Genomic DNA, 27,169 nt, shown 5'->3' with positions numbered 1-27,169 from the left:
TGCATAAGGATCATTCAACAGAACCCCGTCTGTTCAATGGACTCTGTCAACTTCATACAGAGCAATAGAGGATTGGCGATTAACATACTGAAAGCCATTTCAAGTAGGAAGTGCAACCATGCTAACCATATTCGTAAAGGCTAAAAAGAGCCTAAATCTGCTGGAGCAGATCCACAAAGGTGACAAAGATAATTAATTATAAGCATTTGCTATACTGAAATGGAAGATAAAGATAACAGTCAATGGACAAAAAGAAACACGCCATGTAAAGTTAGCATGAAAAGATATTCTGAAAGCAATCTCTTGCTGATTATTCTTGTTTCAGGTAAAACAAATATTAAGTTACAATTGACTCATATCAGTACAATCACACTTAAGTTACATTACATGCTAAGGAGTAAGGCCTCAGGTTCTGAACTGACCATCAGGCATCACAACTCGATTAAAAGTAAATCTCTGAGGCATGAACCCTCTATCCACCAACACCAAATCATACGCTTTCTGAAAGAGATTGCATCAAAACTGAAAGAGGATTTATAAATTTGACTTGATGTCTTGATCCAGATTCGACTTCGCTGTAATACAATAAGAAAAATAATTCAAGACCAACTTGAAAAGGTTATCAGCAAATCTCAATGGCTTGCAAAATAAACTTGCTGTCTTAAGAGTCAAGAAAGGGCTAATCATCCTACCGAAAACAATGGAATATTAATGAAGATCAATTAAATCAAGTCAATATTCAATGAGCAAAAAAGAACACAGACAGTATTAGACATTAACAATGAACATACATGCTTAATTTCATGACAACTAAGCCGATGCAACAGTGGGGTAAAACCGAACTGTTGAATCTGATTCAACTCTTAAGAAAAAAACTCATAGACTCCAATATTAATTAGACTGTAGTATGGAAGATCAACCCATGGTACATGATTATTATTAAAGGTGATAAAACATCTTAATGGTACAAAATTTCCTAAAAACTCATTTATGTAAGTATCTAACTCTGTATCTGTAAGCATTCATGTAGGCAAGAAAATACAAATGTTGAAATATATAAAGTAAAATAGGCATACTAAACAGCAAAAGCAATCATTGAAGTCACAAAGAGCACCAGCAGTGTCCAATTTGAAGTTATCTAAGCATGATCTAGCTATTCCAATGATGTATCTTTATTTTAAGGTCATTCCCCATGTCACATTTAATAATCTGTCTTGCAAATAGGTGAAGTAGCATGAATTTCAAGCTAGGTTACAACAGGTAAAATTAGGTCTACATAATGTTGATGTTGAAATGTCGAAGTAGAAAAGCATAGTCGAAATTAGATATTTACCAAAAGAAAACCATGCAATAGAAATTCTTACTTACGTTGAGCAGATGGAGTGTAAGACTGATGACAACAAACAATGATGCTGCAGTGAGGGTCTTTGACACTGAAAATTTTGCTTGCCTTGGTCGGTTCACCTTTCCTTGGTCCGTGAATGTGAGTACACTGCAGCATCAACCACTTTAACACAATTTGTGGCAAGCAACTTGTCATCATATTTGGAATATTCTCGCTAACTCTTTGATGTCTGGCTGTAGAACACTTCGTTAGCCCCGACGGAAAGTCGCTTGTTGTTCTCGGTGACAATGTGAATTGCCTTATTCTTTGATGCTTAGTCGGAAAAGTAAGTGCAATACTTGCATAATCAGCTAGTATAATCTTAATCAGTATTTATGGTGGTAACTTGGTTATATCTGAGAAGGCTGATATTGATTTTGTTGCAGTGGTTGGGAGTCTTAGAGGACATTTGGACTATTCCTTCGCCTCGGCATGGCACCCGGATGGCGGGATCCTAGCTATCGGTAACCGGGACAGCACATGCGCACTTCACGGGGCGTGAGGAATCCTTCTTCATCACTTGCTGTTCTCAAGGGTAGGATGGGAGTAATAAGAGCAATCAAGTTCAGCTCAGACGGCCGATTCATGGCAATGTTTGAGCCAGCAGATTTTGTTCACATCTATGATACATGATCCGAGTAAAGCAGAGAGCAGGAGATTGATCTTTTCGGTGAGATTGCAGGAATATCCTTCAGCCCAGATACCGAGGCTCTCTTTGTGGCAGTGGCTGATCGTACCTATGGAAGCCTTTTGGAGTATAACAGGAAACATAGCAATCAATATCTATACACTATCATCTAAATTGGGTTGTTGATGGTTTATTTAGAAAATTTTGAATATAGAATAGTAGTTCTCACGGGAAGTTCGATTAATATGTGTGCAATTTGCTCAATTCAAACGAAAAATCAATAATAATAACTTTTCGTTAATAATCAACAATTCCATATGTAATATAACCATATACCATAGTAATCAAAAAATTAGGCTACTCAAAAGTATACCATATCGTGGTCCTTATGTATACTACATCATGACAATCTCGCAATAATCAAAAGTAAGAGATAGTACGTAAAATTTAACCCTGCTAATTGGTATAAATTAATGCAATTATTCCAGTTAATGTGATTCCAGATAGCACACATCAAAGCAGTTGAAGTTTCGTTTCCTCAACTGTAACATACACCTATGCAAAAAAAAAAATCACTAAACATGCTTTAAATATATTAACTGTGCACACCAATGCCTCGAGGTTTCGATACAAATAAGTTTCATCATATGGGATCATATAAACTTAACTGTATTGGGTACCCAGGTCGACGCACAACCTAAACATAACTTGTTGGTCTTAACGTATCTAAAACTGAGTAGAATTCGAGGATTTTGGTTATCTTCGACTCTTCGCTCCAACAAAATTTCCACCAATCTATTTAAACAACAAAATAGATTTCACTAAACTACTATTGCCACCAATCTATTTGTCATACCCAAATTTGAATTGTTGGTAAAAGTAATCAATATTATAACAAAAAAAAAAAAAAAACAACAACAACAACAACAAACAAACCCAACACCTAGATTTACAGAAAATAGAGAAATCCATTTAAACCAACCAACAAATTGAGTAGTTATACCTATAAAGGGTATTCATCCTTGTTCCGTTCGCCAAGGGTTTAAGGAATACCCTTGTTCTGCAATACGGCACGGCGTGCACGGAGTTAACTGTAGAGCTGAGTACTGCCTTGGTAGATGGAACAATTTCATTCACTGTTAGGGTTGTTGATACCTGCGAGTATGCGTCTTGAGAGCAATGATCACAGCATGAGGAGAACTACATAATCAACAAAAGAAGTGAATTAACAAACACTCTACGCACTTTCAACGATAATCTCGTTGAACCCAAATGATTCCAATAAATGTGAGTTGCTGAAGGAGCCCGTTCAACTTTCCATCTCCTTCTCCTTAACAGAAGCTTGATAACAGAAAAGAACTTCCCAATCGATCACTTCTTCTCCATTTTAAAATCCAGTCTTATTCGCAGTATACACATCCTTAAAATTCACAAAAGCAATCCCAACACCCTGTGCTCTAACTCAACGCCACGTGTTGGGAACTATATAATAGAGGGGACTGACACATCCACAAAGTTAACGTATCTGTCAATTTACTTGCTGACACGTAGCAACAAATCTTATTTCATTGACACATAGCATCTAACCTCCTAAGAGTCAGCAGTCCCCATTTAAAGCCCGAGATCTATAAAAAGGAGTGATTTTTTGCTCCCAGCAGGATTTGCTCCAAGAGCTCCAAGCGAAACAGGAACCAACCACATGTCCACTAAAAAGAGATTGACAGTTATAAAATTCCTTAGAACAAACTTCCTGATTTGCCCCCACTAAAAATAAAAATAAATAAATAAAAAAGAATTAAAAAAATGTCATTGTAAAATATATAGGAGTTCTTTCCATCCTTAGCTAAAGATATATATATATATATATATATATATTTTTAGTTTGAAAGAAGTGTCACTAGTTCAGCACTTCAAGTTTTTTATTCCTTTTTTTTTTCCAACAATTAAGACCAAAAACTAAATTTTGTAACTGGTTAAGTTTTTTTCTTTTATTTTTTTAAGGTTGGGGATAAATCAGGAATCATATATTAAAGTGGAAATTTGATAACTGTTGACCCCTTTTCAGTGGACACTTGGTTGGTTCCTGTTTCCCTTGGAGCTCTTAGAGCAAATCCCGCTAGGAGCAAAAAATCACTCTATAAAAAGCATAAATAACCTTTCACATCCAAGTATCCAACATTCATCTTAATCCAGCTTATAAACTTTTTCCTTCCAAATTCAACCTCATTTTTTTCACTCATATTTCTTCACAATAAAAAAAAAAATCTACTGAAGGAGATGTCATTGTTACCACACATTTGAACTATTTTCAGAAAGCACTCAGTTAGAATTGGATTGAGTTCTTATTGAGCTTCATGCAACAAAAAGAATCAGCAAGTAAAACAAAAAAAAAAAAACGCATCCAGAAATTCATACCTTATGCTGCTTGTATTTATCTCTTATTGATGCCAGTGTGCTTCCTTTTCTATGCAACTGCAAGTCAAGAATCGCAAGGACACATTCCTTAAGATCAGACGGTCTATAACCCGATTGGAACTGCAGGGTCACTTTCTGCAAAGTGTTGAATAACGTTACTCAGTACTCTTTTTAAACATAAACACTATTTTAAGTATCAAAGTAAAATTAACTACTTACCCAAGGGTGCATCTTTGGTAGAAGTGTAAAGTTGGTAAGAAAAATCACTGAGCTTGGCAATTCTATTGAGAAATCTCAACCTACATTAGAACAGGTATCAACTTTAACATCCATTGTCGTACCACTGCTCTTATATTGCGTGCTAATATCACCAACAAAAATTTGATCCCTCACCAAACCAGCAGCAGTGACTAACTGCAACCAAATAAATACCTTGTACTGGGTAAAAAGACTAACTAATATTGAACATTTGAAGATTTCAGAGGATAATTAAAGTCTTTGATTAGATTAAGGTTTAGGGATCCTTCATTTGATTTGGTACAACAGAGTTTTTCAGGTAAGTCCTAGATAGGAGTGGTGTAAAGTTCTTTTTGACAAAGCTGCATAAGAGAGTTTTTGTATATGAAATTATGAAGCAGAAAGAACCCACTCGTAAAGAAGGAAACCCAGATTTCTTATTTTGGTCTCGTACGTTTTCGAAACTTCTGGTTTTTCGCTCTGATTTTTAGTAATTAGTTGTATGACGTGAACACTCTCTAAAGGCTCAAAAAATAGAGCCAAGAGGGTACAATTTTATAATATATATCTAAGGATATATATATACACACACATAAATGTTATAGTCCAGACTTTCCGTACAAAAAATAATCCGGACCAAAATAAACCAATTTGAATTCTCGTGAATTTATTCTCTCTCTTCTCTCCACTTTTTTCTCCTATCAGACCCTACATACTTTCCCTCTCTCTACGCCCTCTCTCCTCTCTCCAATTTTTTGCTGCCAACACCCTATAACACCCCGTCTTTTTATTTGTTTTTCCTATAATAATAGTAATAATAATAATAATAATAATAATGAAAATAGATAAAACTAGATATATGATAACTATCAGCTTAGGGATAAAAGCCCCGTAGGTAAATAGATAAGTTTCAACCCTTGTTTTTCGGTGAGGTTTTAATAAAAAAAAAAAGGGGATTCTCACGTAGAGTTTTTGGGGGAAAAACACAGAAAAACTTTGATACAGAAAAGAAGGGATTTTACTGAAAGAAGAAAATGAAGATTTTTCTGGTAGCTGGTTGATAGTCGGAGCGCACTAAAGGTGAGTAGATAGTTTTGTTTAACTCATGAATTTTCTTCGTTACTATTGTCTTTTTAAATTTTTATAAACTTCCATCATCTGCTCATTCTGTGCCGTTCTATGCATGCTCAGTAAACTTGTCTCAAGGATATGTCCGCGGTGATTGAATAACGAAAAACTTGTCCGTCATATGTTTGCGCATGATTTAACAACGAAAAATTGTCGCAATCAATTTGTTTTGCGATTGATTGAACAAAGTGTATTTATAATAATTCGAAGTATTGACTCTAATCACATGATTTCATACTGTCGAAAATTGTTAGATTATAGTGATTGAGTTTTTCCGCATATTTTATACTGCCGGTTGTTTTGGTTGTGAGAATCAACCCTTTTTGGTTGGTTGAAGGGGTTGTCAGTTGATATCGAGTGATGGGTAGAGGTTGGTGGTTTGTTTGGAGTACTATGAAGCAGTCGGACGGTGGTTAATGGCGTCGAGGCGATTTTAGAGAAGTGGGGGATTTGACTTTTGTTTATACCAAAAGGTTGGGTTTTTTATGGGGAGCAAAACCGAACCTTTTGGTGGTGTTTGGAGTGAGATTGGTGGTCGCTGGTCGGTGGAAATTTGATCGAGATGTCGGGGAAGAAAGAGGTAGAAGACGACCTGATGTGATGTTGGGCTTGGGCTCTAAAGTCTTTTAATTATGCTTGGGCTATAAAGTCTTTTAGTTGGGCTTGGGAGGTGGACCAAGCTCTAAAGTCCTTTGAGTTGGGCTTGTGCCTAGTTATTAATTGGTTGGGCTTTAGTTCTTTTAGTTGGGCTTGGGCCAGTATTTTAGCTTTTGTTTCTTTAGACAAGTTTTAATTTTATGTGGGCTGGTCTTTATGTTTTCACGTGGGTCAAGTGGAGTAAATAGATTGGTTTAGACTTTTGGGCTTGGGCCCATGTTAACATGTTTTGGTCTTGTTTCGCTTAGTCGAGTAGGACTATGGGTTGAACTATTTTAAACATGGATTTGCGTTAGGACCTGTTTGGATGAACACCGGTTTAGGACTGTTGACTGTTGGGCTTAACCCTTTGACCCGTTGACCGTTGACTTTTGAATGTTGACTTGTCAGACTTTTGACATATTAAACTTTGTGGACAAATCCAATAATAGAATATTGTCGAAACTTGTATAAACATGTTTGTCATTATCTAATCAAGATTTGGCGTAGTATTACGCAATAATATATATTTGGCTTTGATGGACTTTGATTTTGACTATGTGACAATTAAGAGCTACGTAAGGATTGATTCTAATCTTAAAAGATTGGGTACGTAGGCAGCCTTATGTACAGGTGCAGTCACTATATATATATATATATATATTAGGTTGTGTAATAACTATGTGATTGTGTTAGAAATTACTGTTGTTTTGAGACTACATAAATATATATGTGTGAGATAGAAGTTGTATATGGATATAGACTTTAGTATATGTGGATATGTTTTGGACATTAGTGTGTGTGGACTTAAATTTGGGCAAATGAACTATTTGTTTACGATATTGTGTATATGAGTGTGGTTATGTAAATTGTATCTGTTTGATTATAAGTCTGTTTACATTCAATGATATTTAAGTGCTTGATTTTCCTTGACGCGCGAAAATGACTCTCTGCATGTGTGGTATGTTTTGACATGAGTAATGCTAGTATAATTATAAGTGATAATAATGTTTTAATGTGTCGCCCATATCTTTAGATCTCTCCACGCCTCAAGTTTGGAAATAAGGTGTTATGACTTATTATGTCATATGCTATGTGGGCATTTATTGAATGTGCCATAAATGGCCGTTAGCGTTATAATTGGGTATTCATTGAATGTGCCATGAATGACTAGATTGTTTGACTGCCCTAGAGAGGAACTAAGATATTCGCCTTGCGGGTTAGTTGTATTCCTTGAGTGTACGAGAATGTAGAGTTGGGTATTCCTTGAATGTGGCGGGAATGACCTAAGGTACATAGGTTGTGAAATATGTGTATAAGAAAAGAAATTGAGTAATTGATAAGAGAAATTGATTTGATTATGCGAGTGTGTTTGGGCTTACTTTTGAATACCTATAGGATATCTACATATGTTATATAGAAGTTCTAACTTTCTTTTGCAGGAGGGTAGGACTTAATAACATTTTGTGCAGGGACGCGGTCCTACCCTTATACAGTAGTGGATATCGGTAAGTTTTAATTCAATGACTTAGTTATTAAAACAAGTTATTATAATGAGTTAATAAAATAGAAGTCTTGCTTGGGAAGAAACTATGCCGGTGAAATGACGGAACTACCTATCTTACAAGCTGAGAATGATTAAGTTATGATATATTTAAACTGATAGTTTGATAATTAAAGACTGAAAATGTTTATATGTGGTTAGTCTACTCATACCAGCAAATTCCATTTTGCTGACCCATGTTTGCTTTGTTTTGGCAACGTGGGTGTGTTCTTGGGAAACATAGATGGTGGAGTCAGTGGATAAGGACACGTGATTTGGAGTTGCTCTTGGAGTCTTCTGGTTTAAGATTTTCTGAAGAGTTGGTTAGTTTCTTTATAGTTTAAATAATGTGATTTAAGGATTTTTTTTCCTTTTCGTTTCTTTTGATTTCAGTTTTTGTATATATCGTGTTTGATAATAGGGTTTTGGGTTTTGTTTCACCCTAGGTTTCCAGATAATTAAATATAATTGTTTTAAATATTGTTTGGAAATTTGGGGTGTGACACACCCTCTCTTGATAATCAAGTTTTACAGAGGTTGGACCTTTCTTATAACAAATTGACCGGCGAGATACCCAGACAAGAGATTGGCTTATCTTCGAATTTAATTACACTTACTTTAACAAATAACTCATTGATTGGGCCCATACCAACGGAAGTGGATAAGCTAAAACCTTCAACGCTTAGATGTATTGGAGAACAAATTGTCGGGAGAGATTCCTTCTGGGCTTGGTAGTTGCCTGAGTTTAGAGTACATCTATATTCAAGGTAATTCTTTCCAAGGGTCTGTTCCCTCTTCACTTAGTTCTTTAAAAGGCCTCCAGGTTTTGGATATTTCCCGCAATAACATAACGGGAAAAGTTCCTAAAGAATTGGAGAAGCTCTCAGTCTTATGAAGTTTGAACCTATCTTTCAATAACCTTGAGGGTGAGGTACCAAACAAAGGGATCTTTCAAAATGGAAGGGTTGTTTCAGTTGTAGGAAACTACAACCTCTGTGGAGGCATTCCTAAACTCAAGTTACTGAAATGCAACATCAAAAAGTTTAAGAGAACGAAAATTCCTCTTACTTTACAAGTGACATTTGGCGTACTTTTCCCATTATTATCGGTTGTGGCCTTGCTTCTTGTAATTTTTTTTACGGAAAAGGCCTAAAGGAAAGACTCCTAAAGAACAACTTCTTGGAGATCTTAGGAGAGTTTCTTACAATGATATTCGCAAAGCAACAAATGGCTTTTCTTCAGGAAATTTGATCGGTGTGGGAAAGTACGGATCTGTCTACAGGGGAGTTCTGCTGCAAGATGAAGCTCATGTTGCTGTGAAGGTACTCAACCTCGTTGAACATAGAGCTTCCAAAACTTTCATGGCTGAATGTGAAGTATTGAGAGCAGTTTGACATCGAAACATACTCAAGATCTTAACTGTTTGCTCAAGTCTGGATTTTAAGGCTCTTGTTCTCGAATTTATGCCTAATGGAAGTCTTGAAAGGTGGTTGCACCCAAGTTCGAATGGACAATATCTAATTAGAACTTTGAACCGCTTCCAAAGAGTAGATATTGCAAGTGATGTTGCTTCTGCTTTGGATTACCTGCATATATAACCACTGTGAAAGGCCTATCGTTCATTGTGATATGAAGTCGAGTAATATTCTTCTAAGCAGTGACATGACTGCCATGTTGCTGACTTTGGATTAGTGAAATTTCTCTCAACTTGTACAGATTTTACCGTGGATTTTTGTAATGCGACAGCAATGCGTTCATGCCCTCAATGCGTGGTATGATCTTATCCAAACTCCCAGCCACTTCCAATAATCTGATATGATTAATTAGTTATAAACAATGTTATATTGTTCTAACCTATGTTGTCTCTGAACCAAGAAGAGAGTGTTGGCAGCAAAAAAATTGGAGAGGGGAGAGAGGGGTAGAGAGAGGAGAGAGGAAAAGTGGAGAGAGAGTTTGTGTGGGGTCTGATAGGAGAAAAAAGTGGAGAGACGAGTGAGAGAGATTAAATTCACGAGAATTCAAGTTGGTTTCTTTTGGTCCGGATTATTTTTTGTACGGGAAGTCCGGATTAGAACATTTCTGTATATATATATATATATATATATATATATATATATATATATATATATATATATATATATATATATATATGTTCAAAGATATGAAGAAGCATTATATTCTTATCTACCCGGTCTTTGAGAGTTACAAAAATAAAAAGGTGTCTTTGAGAGTTACTTTTTCGGCATTTTTGTCCTTGAGAGTCACTCTGCTCCTTGTTAAAAAAAGTTAATAAAATACTGTTGCAGGACTGTAGCTCACGGCCGCGTTTTTAAAATTGTTTAGATATACTGCGTACTTGCATGCAAACAAAAAATACTACTCCGGCCTACTTCATTATTTGAGAAATTATTAAAACATTAGCTACATTCACCGCCTATTACACTATCCTAGCCACTTGTCACATCATGCGCGCCTAAAGAAAAAAAAACTATACTAGACACTCATTCAACATAGGCTTTATCTAAACGCAATTAAACCTACTGAGTTAAGTTAACTACGTTCCCAACTGTTTAGCAGAGAAAGGTCTCTTTTGGCGTTTTGGTAACTGATCTCTAATTCTCTACTATAGTGTCGGTAACCAAAGTAAACCTACATTTAACATCAACACCACTCGACCACACACATTTAACATCCACCGTCTGACTGTCTCTCTCTTATTAAAAAATAATAATAATAAAAAAAAATAAAAAATAAAAAATGAAGAATAAAGAATACTCAACAATGGCTGCTACCGCCTACCGCAACTATAACTATCCCAAGAAGCTCATTAGCCTCTGCCGAAAATCCTTATTTCCCCAGTTTTTCTTCAATCATAAGAGCAGCGTCATCAATCCTCTCATTAAGCTCTGCTAAAAGTTCATATTTAAGAGCAACACCACAGTCCACTAACAACAACATCATTTCTCTCTTCGATAAAAAGAGATTTTGTCTGCTGTTGTATGCAAATAAAGAAAACAATGAAAAGACAAGGATAGCAGTAACAGGGAACAACCAAGGTGCGGATTAGGTTGTCTTTAAAGAAAAATTTCGCCCCTTCCAGTGGTGCAGAAAAACAACAGTGGTGTCTTCCTCACATGATACAATGATGTAGCAGTCTGACTTGCACTCGAACATGTTGCTCTTTAGAATGGCAGTATAACTCTCTCTGGCGGTAAAGTAAGAAAAGAAGAAGAATAGGCTGGGGTTTCACGAGTTCTGTTTCTCTATTTTCGTATGAGTTGCTATCTCTGGGATATCTCTATATGGATGCATGGCCCTGTATTTATAGAGGTAAGGTGGTCGGTTTCCAGATATGAGAAGGACTCATACTGTTACTCTAAGTCGGTTTCCAAAAGAGATAAGGAAGAGAAACCAACTTGAAGTAGAACACTGAAAACTTGAAGTAGAACACTGAAAACTTGCTGCTGAAGCGGTTTAGGCAATTGGCCAAGCCACTACCCACTAGCTAGATACACACAGTAAACCCAAGCCCAAGCCTGACCCGACGCAACTCGACTCGGTGCGGGCGGGCGCGCGTGCATGTGGCTTTGGGTGAGTCCTCCTTCCTAACACAAAAGCCTTCGTATACTAAGGGCACGCCCTTATGGTAGAAGAAGTCCTCATATACTTAACTTGCTAGTGGCAGATAACCAATGTGGGACTATCTTCTATGCACTAAAGTGGAGAGAACACTCTTTGTTCATATCCTCCACTTTGCATACACACTCTTAGTCATTTGAAATACAAGAGATTCCAACAATCCCCTACTATTTCAAAATACTAATAGTCCCCCACTATTTTGGAATAGGATATTACAAAAGAAATTGGTTAACGAAGTGCTAGAGAGAATCGAAAAAGCAATGCCTAAGATACTGGTGCTTATGGGCTTGAACCAGTCATAGGATAACATGTCTTATAATACGTGAAAGTGGTGGATTAAAAAATCTTTGAACCAACATTCCCTTGTAGTAAAATAGATTCCATGCACCCACACTGCTTTTTCATTATATGCCAGTTATGCGGTGTTGCATTTTTTGGCCCTACGCTACTTGTGTTTCATGAATGCTCTAGGATACAAGCCTAAATATCCATAAGAATCGACACTACACCATAACAGGCTATTTGCAATGGCAAAAAACCGTTGCTAATAATTTTTGCAACGCTTTTTAAGCGTTGCAAATATGGCGTGGTAAAGTGTTGGAAATATTTGCAAAGAAGCATTGCAAACAGAAATTTCCAACAGTTATTAACCATTGCAAACAGAAATTTCCAACGCTTTTTATAACTATTTCGTACACAAATTTAAAACCTTTGCAACGGTTTTTTTATTTCACAAACACTTTTTAAGCATTAGTAATTTGTTAAAAATATTACCAACAGTTCTTAATCGTTGCAAAGTTGTTAGTTAATTTTAAAAATAATAATTTAAAAGTCGTTTGTAACGGTTATAAACTGTTGCTGATAAAAAAAATTCATATTTTGTAGCGAGACCAGCTAATCCTACAATAAACAGATATTACTGTGTGCCAATATTCATAGCCACGCTCACACACATACACAATATGGTGTATTACACTCTAACAAATAGAAAGTCATATACCAAAACTAAAACTTCTATCGATCTACATTCCCATATTTAATATGGGACATGAACATACCACAACATAGTTATAGCAGCAACCAAACTGGATGGTCACGCATCCCTTTCCTTTCATCCACTTCTTAGGAGCAGAAAATGTGCGAGCTGCATGTAGAACACAACAGTCAGATGATAGGATAAAAAAATCTTGATCACGATTACATACACAGAGTAGAACACATGATCTCTGGAAGTTTCTAATTATATTCTTTTTCATTAATATATAAACAAACTGGTAGTTGATCTTTCTTATACTTCAATTTCTTTTGTCATTCATGTTTAGTTTAAGTTTCGATAATTGATATATACCTTCACAATCAGTTTTACTTTTCTACTTCTTTTATCCTAAGTCCAATATCTTTTTTTCCGCATGTTATGTATTACCCTTTTGAGATTTGGTGACGACAGGAATCTGCGATTAGATATATCCTAACTAAATGCCTCAGAAGATACAATATGAGACACATACTATAAAACAGTTATGAAGTTTAAGGCTGGAAACTAACATTCAGCATGGAAAATTAAAAACTGATCAATTGATAAACCATCTTCTACTTTTGCGTGAATAGCATACCTCTAAATTCTCCATTTCGTCCCTTCTCTTCAAGTGAATATATAAGATGAACAATCCGTTTCTGTTCAGCAGCACTAAAAACACTCGTGTGAAGTTCAAGCCCATCAAGAATATTCACGAGTTTCCCATTAATTCTTTCAAAGCAAGCAAAATTCTTCTTGCTCTTAACACTTCTAAACCGAATGTACTCTCTTTTCTCCCTTGACAATGTAGTTTTACTCTGAACCCTCCTTTTAGAATTTGCCAAATCAACTTCCACTCTCAAAAAATGCTTGTCCACTTCCTTTCCTTCAAGTTCACCATAATCATCCAGCTCATTTTCCTCAATATCACCCCACAACATCCGTGCACTCGGGGATTTAACATTCGTCCTCGGTTGAGAGGATTCCGATACAGATTGTCAGTCTGGACAGAGCTTGCAGCCATTGGTCTTGTCCTCCACCCTCACCCAATTGCAATAAAAGACTATTTGTTGAAAGTCTGTATAGTCTAGCTCTAATATTTGTTCAATAACCCCATACCACTTCGTCGATGCATCTACTGGATTTTTGTCTTTCATACTTGATGTAAATGAAGTGATTGCCTTCATGCAAACACCACTATCTTATGTGGCAACTGTTTCGTCATGCGACCTAGTAGAAAAGACAAAACCATTGATGCGATACTTTCTATACATTTTAGCTTGGTGCAATGGTCCTTCAACTAATCGCCATAAGTCACTCTTGGTGTCGTTTGCAGCCAATAACTGTAAAAAGACAATAGTTAGAAATCTAATATTACTAATTTCAGATTTCCTATTTAAATAATGGATGAATTAAACAATACCTTGTTATAAATCTGTTTGTATCTGCACTTCTGACTTTGCAACCCCTTTTCCTCTACCACGAGATTGTAAGGAGTGGTATTCACTACAAATCGTTCATGCAATTACGCATGAGTATTTTCATGTAGAGTACTAGAGTGGGTTTAGAAACCAAATGTGTCAAAACAAAACACACCTGTAGTAATCATCAAGCTTTTCGACGTCTAGTCGAAACAGGACCCATCTACGTTTTGAATCAATTGTTTAACACTTAGGGTCACAGTCTTACCATCGAGCAAAGACCCTTCATCACTATACTTGCCATCTTCATCCAGAAAGGCCACATGCTTCGATTTATGATTTCCATCCCGCAAATTGGGCATATACTCCATAACATACCTAACTGACTCAGAAACAATATACGACTCTGCAATGGACCCTTCAACATATCGTTTATTGCTGGGAATATTTTTACACTCTTTCATCGCCCTATTAGAATAAGAAATTTAAGTATACACTTTCAATTTTTAAAATCAAATTATAGAAAAAGCTAGAGAAGATATTAAGGTAAAAGTAATTTACATACCGTTCAAATGGAAACATCCACCTTTGATGCAAAGTTCCACAAAGTAGTGCTTCATCAGCCAAATGCACCATGAGGTGGATGCTGATATCAAAAAATGATAGTGGAAAATATTTTTCAAGCACGCACAATGCTTCTGCAAGCATGTACTTGTCCTCTTGGATATGTTACCGGACTAAGACTTTAGAGCACAACAAGTTGAAGAATAAGCTTATCTGATGAATAGCTCTTTGTAGGTCACGATGTTTAGGAAAAGCATGTTGAAGCAATACAGGTAGCAAATAACACATAATGACATGATAGTCATGTGATTTCATTACGAGCAAACCAGGTGGATTTAAAGTGACAATGTTGCATAGATTTGATGAGAAACCAGAAGGAAGCTTCAAGTCCTTCAAAATTTTGCAGAAATTTAACTTCTCGTCTTTAGTTAAGACAAATGGAGCTTTCAATTTTATTGGTTTCCCTGTGACTGGGTTTGATTGCATCCACTGACCACTATGAATTCACATCTTCCTCATATCTTCTCGCGCACCTACTGTATCCTTTGACTTGTCTTTCTTGTCTAGGATGTAATTTAGTTGATATTCCGCAACATTTTTCTCACTATGCATCATATCAACAACATGTCGGGATTTATGAGTGGGCCAATAGGGCATATCCCAAAAAATAGACCTTTTATACCAAGCCTCTGTAACTTGAACATCTTCATCATCTACACTATCATCCAAATTCACATCAGATGTGATTCTATTGCTACCTGTTGGGATTTTACCCGGCTTATACTTGATATGACTCACTTGCTGCATACCTTTTTCTCCACTTAACCTTAGTGGAGCAATGTTCAACTCTTCAGTCTTAAGTCCCAAGTATTTGCCTGATCGAAACGGGTGACCCAACATAAGAAAGGGGCGATAGTTTGTGTAAACAATCTTCTTTGCATGCTCAAGATATATCGATTGAGTGTTATCTGAACAAATCGGACATGCTTTGTAACCATGTGTTATACAGCCCGCTAAGTTTCCAAAAGTAGGAAAATCATGAATACCCCACATTAGCATAGCTCTCAAGGTAAAATGCTGTTTTTTATGCATGTCATAAGCCATCACCTCTTCCTTCCACAACTGTTCCAACTCCTCATACAATGGCTGAAGAAAAACATTGATATCTTGACCCGATGCCTTCCGCCCAGGTATCAGCAAACACATCATTTGGAACTCTAGTTTCATACATAAAGAAGGGGGGAGATTATAAGGTACCAAGTAAACAGGCCAACAACTGTAGCTAGTGAATTGTATTCCACGGGAATTGAAACCATTAGTTGCAATTCCAAGCCAAACGTTACGCCCTTCCTGAGCAAAATCAGGCCAACTATTTTAACATGTTTTCCATTGGATTGAGTCAATGGGATGTCGCATATGATCCCAAGAAGGTGTAGCTCGGTCGTGCCATGTCATTTCGTTCGCTATCCATGGGATATTGTACAACCCTCTTGAGCCTGGGAATCAAGGGAAAATGTCTCAAAACTTTATTCGGCTATTTTGTTTCTTTCTTACCCATCTTTCCTTCTTTCACTTTGTATATGGGTGCTTTGCATTGACGACATTCTGTTAACTTAGCATTATCTTTCCAGTATAACATACAATTGTTCTCACATGCATCGATACTTGTGGCTTTCATTCCTAGATCTTTCAACATTGCTTTCATTACAGGGTACTTTGATGGCAAAGTGATTCCTTCTGGGAACCATATCCTTAAAAGGGACAAAAGTGCAGACATACTAGTTCCCGACCAACCATATTTCTTCTTCAAGTTATGAAGGTCAACAACTGCTGAAAGTGTAGTAATGGGAACCTCACATGAAGGGTATAGCTGTTGTTCTGCCATTTTCTTGTATTCGTTGTACCTCTTCCCCAAATCAGGTTCAAGAACAGGTGGTGGTTCAAAATCCCCCATATGATTTTCTTCATCCTCATTCAAATCACCTGCAACTACTTCATGCACTCCATAAGAAGCATCAACAAAATTCCCCATCCCGATCCCTTTAGCCTCAGTGTTTTCTTCTTCAATCACTGGTTCCACCACCGGATCCGTACATGGGTTCTCACCATGTAAAACCTATACACAATAATTCTTATCCATTCCGTACCTAATCAAATGTCTAGAGATTGTACCAAACACAAAGCTTTTTCCATTTTGACATTATCTACAAGGACAAGGACATGTGGTCAAGCCGCGGTTGTTCATAGTCGCAAATTGAATGAAATCAGCCACCCCTTATTTGTACACATCTCCAAATCTGTCCAATTCATTCATCCACTCTTTCTGAATTGGCTGAGACATTCTGCAAAATTAGACATGTGGGGGGTTGAACAAGCACATTGTGTAATCTATCAATTTGATCTAACATAATACACAATCAAACCTTGAATATAGATACAGAGTACTAAGGCTTTTGCTCACAATCTTACCCACACTCTCTCCTTCCCTTTTTATGAACCATTCTTTAACCTTTCCCCTAAACCTTCTCTTTAGCAGCCAAAAAATGGTTGCTGCTCTTTCATTTCTTTTCCCTATCAAAAAATCCAAAATAAAAAATCTTGGACTTCAAACTAAAGCAGGATGGCTTTAGGGAGACCAACATCTCCATTTCGACTCCTCGGCCTTGGAAGACCAACAAGAGTGAAGAGCGAAAAGGACCACCTTGGAAGTGAAGAGATTATGGAGTTAGAAAGGGTTTGTAAAAGGGTGATTAGTGATGAAGATGAAGGTAATACAAGAAAGAAGTTGAGACAGTCGAAAGAACAATCTTCACTCTTGGAGGATAGTTTAAAGGAGAATACTACCCTGAATCCAGTGCGCATATACTAGTTGACTACTATTTCTAGTATATATGCACTGTAACGTTTGTTGTAGTTCTAATATGGTCTTCCCTTATACATATGTAGAAGCAAAAACTAGCCTTGGCAAAGCAGTTGAACCTATGGCCTCGACAAATCGAAGTTTGCTTCCAAAACAGGAGAGCCAGGTTCGTATCTTTAAGTTGTACCACCATTAAATGACCATCTGATTACCTTAACTATATATGTTAATCTATAAGTATCAAAGATGTCCTTGACAAGGCCCAATCTGTAGGAACCGTTATGGTGTCATGTAATGATTTACAAACCGCGAAAACCCATGCGCAGCGGAATAAAGGGTTCTCACGATTTGATTTAGAATCATACCTTTAGATCAGCTGTGATAACTCTGAGAATCCAAGCTCTACGAATCAGCAACCTCTTGATTTTCTGTTGTATTCCTATCCTTATAATGGACGTTGTGTGGGCAACGATCTACCAACCCTTTCTTTCTCTCTTTGCCTCTCTTACTCACAAGATCATAACCGAATTTGAAACTTGTCTTTCTTGAGAAAACACTTAGTAATTTCGGCCAAGAGAAATAGGGTTTCTTTATATAGGCTACAACAGGGACCATGAGGAGAAATTAAGGTTAGGTCTCCTGACGAGCTTGGGCTTCCCATGTTCGCCCATAACACACGGCCCAAGTCCATTAACAAATGACTTATTCTACTAAAGGCCATTGTTGCACTACCACCCTAATCCCAAATTACGTTTATGGGCTCCATATTATATGCTCGTTGATCTCCCCGTGTTTAAGATATCGAATGCCCGTTGATTAAGTCAAGTTACTGACAACTACATTAATTAACTTCTTATGTCCTTGAGTGGTACCACTCAACCTCATTGTCATGTCGGATTAAATCCACCTGCAGAGTTTACATGACAATCCTTATGAGCTCCTCAAGGGGACATCATTAACCCGACTTTCTGCGGGTCATGGATTCCTTCTATAATCAACAACACACATTACATATAATGTTATTACCCAATCTATCGAGTTTGTTGATTCACAAATGAATCTTACTCATTGATGATTTAAAGCAATGTACAATGCACGTAAGTGCCCGTTATTATCACTACAAGAAAAAAGGCTTTATATTACTGTTAAAAACAGTGATAAAAAGTCTTTTATCACTGTTTTTTTTTTCCAAAACCGTGACGGAGTGAGAGTCATTTATTTTTTTCCCAAAATCGTCACAAATAGTTTTTCAAGAGAAGCTTGCCTACCGAAAAAGAACAGTGACAAAAACTTAAAAACACTCACCATAAAACTAATCTTTTGTGACGTTCCTGGTAAAACAGTAATAAATTATAATCAAAACAATGACAAAAGGTAATGTTTTGAGTACAATTCAGTTAAAACCGTGACAAAAAAATAAATAAATCTAAAAAAAAAGGAATCAAAATATAATTTTAAGCTGCGCTGTAAGCTAGTAAATAAACCACGTGGTATAAATTGTCCAAAAACTGAAAAATCAATACATATTTTAGAAATCACTCATCCGAAACAGCATTTCAATTCTAACATCCCAATCCATTGCAAAAAGGCATCCAAAATTTTGGATAGTTCAAAATGTATTCCATAAAATCAAAATTTAACATCCCAATCCCAAGTCCTCATATCCATACGTTTATGATATACATCTTGAGTGTTGTCAGCACTACTATCTTGGAGAAGCGAACACACTTGATTCGAACTTGACCTAATATCAGAAGAGGTGCGGGTCTTCATAAGGGAAAGTTTCTTCGTCTGAAAATTTAATAAAAAAAAAGAACGTTAGTTTGTTTGGTGCTAAAATATATATAAGACTAATAAAATAAAGAAACGGAAGTCTTTTGGATGAATTTCTTCTCAGATGACCAAAATCGATATTCTGCCACTTTTTTTGCACAAGTAGCACCCAACTCTTCCCTTTTCTCCTGAAAGATAACAAGAACTTAACGGATAGAACGATAAAATTAGACCATAAACAAGTAGTAACATGAATATTTGCAATAATATTTAATCACTATGACTAGAAGAAAATTTTGCTTTGTAGAATAATATAAAAGGATAAGGAGTTACCATCCTCTGCAACAAAACAAGGCGGCAGTTAAATGGCATTGATTTCCTCAAAAAATAGTATAACGCTCAACAAGCGATTTTTCTAGGAAAGATTGCATATAAATCTGTGCTCGGGTTTCTCATTTCAATTACGGGAAGAAAAAGAAAAACAGTGTCAACAACTTTTTTATTTACTCCTCTATGATGTACAAAGCTCAATTTGAAGTCTGAATAACCATCAAGAAAGCCTTGTTGCTGAAAATCCCAACTTCCATCCAATTTAGTAAGTATACAAAGAAAAATAAGAAATCACTTCAGTAAGTAGACTCCACTAATCAAGACCCATTAGCCTTAAAAGTCCAAATAAGTAATTGAAATTACAAGATACCAAGAACTAGCAGGTTGTAACTAAAGAAGAACTGATCAATACACTATAAAGAGAGAAAAATATTATTGAATAATTCGTTCCAACCGGTTAATTACAGATATGTACTTGAGATTCTTCTCAAAACCTTATGAGATTAGAGCAAGTTCTACTATATAGACTAAACAACAACAAACAATTTGAAGGGACTAAGAAAAAGGTTAGAAAATAAACCTTCGATAAATCAATGCAAGTAATGTGATAGACTACCAACTTCCACTTTGAAGCCTTATCCCCTTGAACATATTACAAAAACTATTAGAATAATTCCCTTCTCCATTAAGTTCTATGTCAGCAATTCAATTAAACACAAAAATAGTATATGGAGATTAAAAAGTTGAATTTTCAAAAGCCAAAGGATATAAATGCATAGAGAATAACATTGTATCAACCATACTATCCGCTAACGGTACAAACAAATAATGACCGCTAAACATCAAGGTGCTCACATCCGAAAGGAAATGTAAAGAAAGAAAAGATACAACTCTTGCTTAAGCAGCACCAGTACAGGGCTCGCACTAACATTAGCTTATACAAACATACTAATTGTTCCAATATGGAATGTAAGATTTTCCATTCACGAATATAAACTTAATCTTGAATAAAAATCATCTTAAGGAACATCAATTAAAATTATCTGGAGGAACATGTGACATCCTACTTTGGAGCACACTGCTCATGGGATGCACTTGGTGACTCAATAGCACGAGTCCTCATAAAAACGCCATCTACAAATCTCACATGCAGCGATACAATGTATGAAATACAAAACCATTTTGGAAGCCTTTTCTTTTTAATAAAAATAAATAAGTATGTAAAACGACTAAACATCATTGGCATCCAGAGATGTCATTCACAAAAGTTAAGAAGTTTTAGTATGCAAAAAAACTTGTAAGCGGCTTTGGTCCAAAATTACAAGTTACACAAAATATACAAGCACAAAAAAATGGAATACTACATTAGTCTCGATTAGTTACAAGAGATGTACAAGAACACAAGATCTACACTTAAAGTGTAATCACGCTAAACCGATACAACCAATCAAGTAAAGTAGTCCAAGTCTGCAACTGACTCGTCTAGTGGAGGGTCCTCAGGTTGCGTATTAGGATAATGCTCGAAACTAGCATCTAAATATGGATCTGAAAAAAATAATTGATACAGTAGGGTGAGCAAACAACAATGCTCAGTAGGTGGCTCACACTGCCCCTAAACTGCCACCACGGCTAAAAAGAAATGATATAAAAAAAGATAACTAAACAAAACAAAATGAATCTATACGATAAATTACATATACCCAAAGACACGTAGCCAGGGGCGGATGCAGGATTCAACAATAGGGGGGGCTACTAACACTAATTCTCACTTCTTCTTTTTTTTTTTTTTTTTTTTTTTTTTTTTGGAGTGAATAGTTACCACTGTACTTTTGGGTTTTAAGCAAAGTTAGGGGGGGCTACAGCCCGGGTCAGCCAACTCATAGATCCGCCCCTGCATGTAGCATTGAAATATATAATAGTAAGGATAAGTGGAATTCTGCGATAACAATATCAAGGTAACGTAAATAAGCCAATACCATACTTAAGTAATAAAACATATATCCCTATGCAATAATTGTATATCCTTTGTACCGTTTCTATTTATCGAAAACCTTTTACTCCATTCACCTACATTTTCCAAGGAACCAAACTAACAACCAAATGCACCACTAGGTAAGTCCCTAATCATATTAAAACCTATCCAGTAACTGCGTGTTGTCAACTAACGGCCGACCCAACACCGATACCAACCAAATTACAGTTCTATGTGTTGTCAACTAACGGGCGACCCAGAAACTGAACTATAAAGCCACATCCAACACTAATGTTCATTTCCAACAGATTATAAAACCATGGGGACTATGACCTAGTGTGCCACACAAGTCAAGACCCTTTGTCTCGACATTCACCAATCAATAATATAACTACTAACAATAATAAACCAAAATATAACACCTGTGAATTCAAGTTTCAAACCTGATTCAAGTCATTCTCCTTGGAATGTGAAACCCAACAATGAAAACGGTTTGACCAATCAACCCAATCAAACAGAGCTATAACGAGAAAGTTATGACCAAAACAATATACGTTATAATTAACCCAATCAACAATTCCGAAAATTCTTGCTGAAGTATTGCAATTTCAGAATTGAAGACTTGTTGCAGTCCAAGTTTTGTGGCTAAATGCATAATAAGAAAACATAAGTAAACTACTACAATCAATGAAAATGGCTTTACATCATTCTAAACAAGTACTGTGTGCATTAGTTCAAAATGCGTCATAAATCTTGCTTGTGAAACTATGGGTTAACTTGTACAAAAAATCATTAGTTAACAAACTTCAATTCAATTCTATCGCAACTAGGACATAAATCAATTATTGAGTAAAGTCTCTAGCAAGCTCCTAACATGGTGGGAATAAAGGGGGAGGAAGACACCTACCTCAAACCTTGAGCAACCCAAGCTATAAAGAACTAAAGACTCCAATCTTCAAGAGTGAATGCTCCCAAATGCCATTCCCCACAAAAGTTTCAAACAAAACTATTTTGAGTTTCCAATTGATTGTTAAGAGTTTTAATGGGGGATGAGAACGATTAGAGGATGACTTTCCAGCAGCAAAACGCCCATATACTTGTGTGAAGAACCAAACTAATATAGCAAACAAGAAAACTCTGCCAAGGATTTTCAACTACTCATAAGAAAGTGAAATTTTAAATCTTCAAAGACCAAGTGTTTTCACGAATTTGGTAGCTAGAAGTGGAAATTTCATATCTGAAATTTTATGAGGAATAATGAGAAAGAGAAGAAAGGGTTCTCTTCTCTGAGTTGGTCTTAGATATGCATGGATAGGGAAAGGGTTATGGTGACATGTGTCCTATTCACTACATTTGTCAAAAGAAAGGAAAAAAATGCGTACTCATTAATTTAATTAATAAACACCTTACTAACTTAAAACAAGTGCAACTCTATTTACTAAAAGAAAAAAAGAAAAAGAAATCGCACACCAAACACAAATGTCAAAATGAGGTTACTACAGAACATGAATTAAAGCACATATTCAAATAATTCAAAAGCTAAAATTCGTGCAGACAAACCAAAAGACAAAAAAGAAGAGCAAAAATTGCAACAAACCAGGCCGAGCGAGACGACACCTTAATGCCTCAAATTAAATCAGTTCTTGTATCTGCCTAGGAAATCCAAAACAAATTAACAAACTATCGACAATTCGCGTTGCGATCCGCACCGGGGTTGCTTGATGAAGTTCTGAGGGTGGTCATTAGGTAGTTCGATTCTAGCTCCTAGCTCTGGAGAAGCCAACTTCAATCACAAAGATTTCACTACACTACTTATTGTTATTTTCTTACGTCAAACATTCCTCTTTCTACTTCTGACTCTCGCATGGATAGAGATGGAGGTCGGGATTCCCTTCCTCAAGGCAGACGGTGAAAAAACCCGAATCACCAGTCCCTGGCTTTCATTTACATAACACATTTACACCACTAAAGAAAAGGGACAGAGGCCTTCTACGATAGACCGGGATAGAACTCCAAGCCCAAAACCATCAGCGAAGAGGCTTAGAAGAATTGATTGACAAGAGTGCTACATGGACCACTCGCAAGACCACTTCTTTCCTTTCTCACTTTGATTGCAAAAGCGAAGTGAAGTTCATGGGATAGTACAACATAATCAACAACAAATAATCATATTGAATTGAAGGAATTGAAACCTGAACCACGGCTGGAGTCTCGGTCTTTGCTAGCTTCTCCATTGTTCCAATCTCAACTCCCAGTCCTCCGTTTCTTCTTCTTCTCCTTAAAAAAAAACAACCTAACTTTCAAATTCTACTTTGCGCTAACCAACCAAATGTCTTCAATATTTGATTTTTACTTTACTACAAAGAAATCAAAGGATTCGGCACAAGATACGACTTACCAGATCTAAATATGATGATGCTATTTCTATGATTCAAGAAAAAAAAAAAAAGATCTAACTGACAGAGTTTTAGTTTCTGGTAGGCTTTCAAGCAACTTAGAAGTGAGCAAGTATTTTTGTCTTTTTGAGTAGGTGGTCGATCATGGGCTCGGGTAGTTGGAATTGGGATTAGAGAAACCAACATACGGAACAACACTTGTTACTATTTTCTTAAAACAGTGTCAAATAGTGGCATGGGTATACTGTTGTGCATGGGCGCGCAAATGCTAAAATGATAGTTGTCACGTTTTCTACCGAGCAAGTTATCCACATATATACGCCTTTTTTAGAAAAAAAACCATTTGTGACCGTTTCGAAAACGCATGTCACTAAAAACTTTTTACAACAGTCACAAAAACCCTTTTTTGCCATTTGTGATCGTTTCGAACAGAACAATCATAAATAACATTTTAAAACAGTCACAAAAATCCTTTTTTGTACTAGTGTATATCCGGATTAAGAGGACAAACATCCATAATAATAGAGGTGTTTGTTCTCTTATATAGTCAGTATAAAGAGAAATAACCTCAATTGGTCCTATTCAATACACACAAAGTGTACTAGTGTAATCTTGTAGTCAAGATAGACTAATACCAGATTATACTACAACCGTACCAATGGTTTGTCCAATTTCATCTAGGTTGTGAACGTTTACTTATACTTTATAAGGTACTAATGATATGATCTTCTGTGTGTCACCAGACACCATATCATCTACAACATAAAGTATAAGACACATGCATATAACTAATAATATAATATGCATAACATTTGCCCATATGATTCTCGTTCAAAATATAAAGAATTAGAGTTAATATAAAAGTAATGCTTTTAGTATATAACCCTATCATAATCGATATACTTATCAACAAGGTCGATATACTACTCAACAAGGTGCTCTATTGAAGACTGATACTTTGATCTTAACACCTTCCCCATGCAGATTATATTGGGGCACACATTTAACAGTTTATATTTTGTTTTAATTATATTTATAGTGCTATACATAACTAATATATTGTTTATACAGAACCAAATTGAAGCAAATTGAAGTAGACTATGAATACTTAAAGAAGTGTAGTGAGGCTCTAAGACAAGAGAACAAGAGGCTACAAAAAGAGCTACATGAACTGAAAGTAGCACCACCACTCTTAATGCATCTCCCAGCAGCTACACTCACAATGTGCCCATCATATGAGCGGATTGGAAGTGGGGGCATTAACACATCCTCTAAGGTCTCATATATAGTTGCAAAAGAACCTCAAATATATAACCCTTACACTCATCCTTCTACAACTTGTTAGATATATTCAGGTTCCCCACTTTTTGTTAAGACAGGGTCGGAGCTCTATTTACCTTTACACATACTGCTACTGATGCAAAGATAATTAACATGGTAACCTCAAATGTTCTTCTAGCTTAGAGGATCATATATATGAAGATACTACTGTGACTTTGTGTGAAAAATGAATAGAAAGTTAAATATTCATTTCTTTTTTAATATATCTATATTTTTTTTTGGCTATATATTATTATTGTTTAAATTATTCTACCGCACTTCTAAACATAAGCATGTTAGGGGGTATTTATTTATGCTCCAACGACGATGGAATGATAATCTAATGAGCATTTTTATTTTTTTTTCATATAATTGTGGAACCAGCTACCAAAAACCACTCACATGAAGTATTAGACTTCTAATTAACTAAGGGACTTGCAAATTTGCGCCATATGAACAACAACAAATCTTGCAATTTTATTGGGTAAAAGTGAACCAACTAAAGCCTCAAATATACAAATAGCACAAACAAGGAAATCTAAAAAAAAAAAAGGGTTATTTAGGCTTTAGTCCTAAAATTATCGATTATTAGGTTTTAGTCCTACTTCCATCTTCGATTTTCTTAAATGACCAAAATACCCTTAGAGAATGTTTATCACATGACTTAAAATTGCATAAAAGTAGGACCAAAACCTAATTTATCCAATTACAAGAGGGGTAAACCTAAAAATAAGATTCGGACATGCACTAAATTCTAACATTTTTTTAACTAACATTAAGAAAAAATGTATTTTGGGAAAAGTCATTGCATTGTTTTTTTGTGCATTCTCTCTCTCTATAAGTTCTAATTTTAAATTGTTCAACAATGCAACACAATATTGTGTTCATTGAGTCCTTTAAATTGGAGTGCTACATTCATAGGATAAAAATAAAAATACAAATACAAATGCAAATATTGACGAGTCGCGTGTCTAATACAAATATATAGTGAAGAATTTACCGCTCGAATTGAGGTTCTTGTCTAAAGAGAGTGCCACGTAGACATAGAGACCTTCCAACTCAGAAAAGCCTAAGCCCATAAATGGTTTTAGTGAGCCAAGAATCTACTACACAAAGTTGGTTTTACAAGTATAGCCCCGCTTTTAAAATGTTTATGATTAAAACTAAATGGACATTATTGTATTAAACTGGTGTTCCAGTAGGGCTAAACAAATGAAAAAATAAAAATAAAAATTGAAATCTCCGCCCACTCGTCTTCTCTCACGCACTCATAATCTGAACGAAATGGGGGGAGTGAGAAGAATTTTCCCTCATTATCTCACCTAATTGATTAAGATGAAAACTATCAATGATCGAATGGCAGATGTAATTTATGTAGGAAACTTATTATAAAATTATATTTATTGTTAAGTAAACAAGAAAATCAAATTGATACAACAAATATGTCATGAACAAACCTTTAGTTCAACAAACTAACTTAATTTACCAATGATTAAATTCGATCCTAGTGATAATTACTATGTCCTTATTAAGACAAATTTGCTCCCTCTCGGTGCTCAAGGTTGATGAACAATTGTCTCCCAAGACAGAACGGATTTCAATCCCATGAATGTAGCACTCCAATTCAAAGGACTCAATGAACACAACATTGTGTTGCGTAATCGAATCTCATTTTTAGGATTTTCCCCTCCTGTAATTGGATAAATTAGGTTTTGGTCCTACTTTTATGCAATTTCAAGTCACGTGATAAACATGCTCTAAGGGTATTTTGGTCATTTAAGAAAATCGAAGATGGAAGTAGGACTAAAACCTAATAATCGATAATTTTAGGACTAAAGCCTAAATAACCCAAAATAATCATACAGGTGAATTCGTTCTTCAGTCTAGTCACACCATCCACACGAACCA

The 27,169-nt window shown here is 35.9% G+C and overlaps 1 long non-coding RNA gene and 2 pseudogenes across 4 annotated transcripts; 2 read left to right on the top strand and 1 right to left on the bottom strand.

The window, feature by feature from the left end:
* The first annotated feature begins 1,234 nt into the window (after positions 1-1,234).
* LOC147477248 (putative WD repeat-containing protein C2A9.03) lies at positions 1,235-2,873 on the top strand (annotated as a pseudogene).
* A 14,357-nt stretch (positions 2,874-17,230) lies between these two features.
* Positions 17,231-25,376, top strand: LOC147477246 (homeobox-leucine zipper protein HAT22 pseudogene; annotated as a pseudogene).
* On the bottom strand, positions 18,968-24,131 carry LOC147477247 (uncharacterized). Of its 4 annotated transcripts, none has more exons than XR_015209042.1 (5): positions 23,944-24,131; positions 23,738-23,822; positions 21,393-21,464; positions 19,373-21,118; positions 18,968-19,261 (listed from the first exon to the last, which is right to left on the bottom strand). It is a non-coding gene; the product is annotated as an uncharacterized LOC147477247 (long non-coding RNA). The 4 variants fall into 4 exon arrangements; XR_015209044.1 differs by having other exon boundaries at positions 18,968-19,431; positions 19,577-21,118; XR_015209043.1 differs by having other exon boundaries at positions 18,968-21,118; positions 21,401-21,464; positions 23,944-24,129.
* Positions 25,377-27,169: the final 1,793 nt, after the last annotated feature.

Source organism: Coptis chinensis, chromosome 9 (assembly GCF_015680905.1).
Source record: "Coptis chinensis isolate HL-2020 chromosome 9, ASM1568090v1, whole genome shotgun sequence".
In the NCBI taxonomy this organism is placed as follows: Eukaryota; Viridiplantae; Streptophyta; class Magnoliopsida; order Ranunculales; family Ranunculaceae; genus Coptis; species Coptis chinensis.
This window is presented reverse-complemented; position numbering and strand designations above follow the sequence as displayed.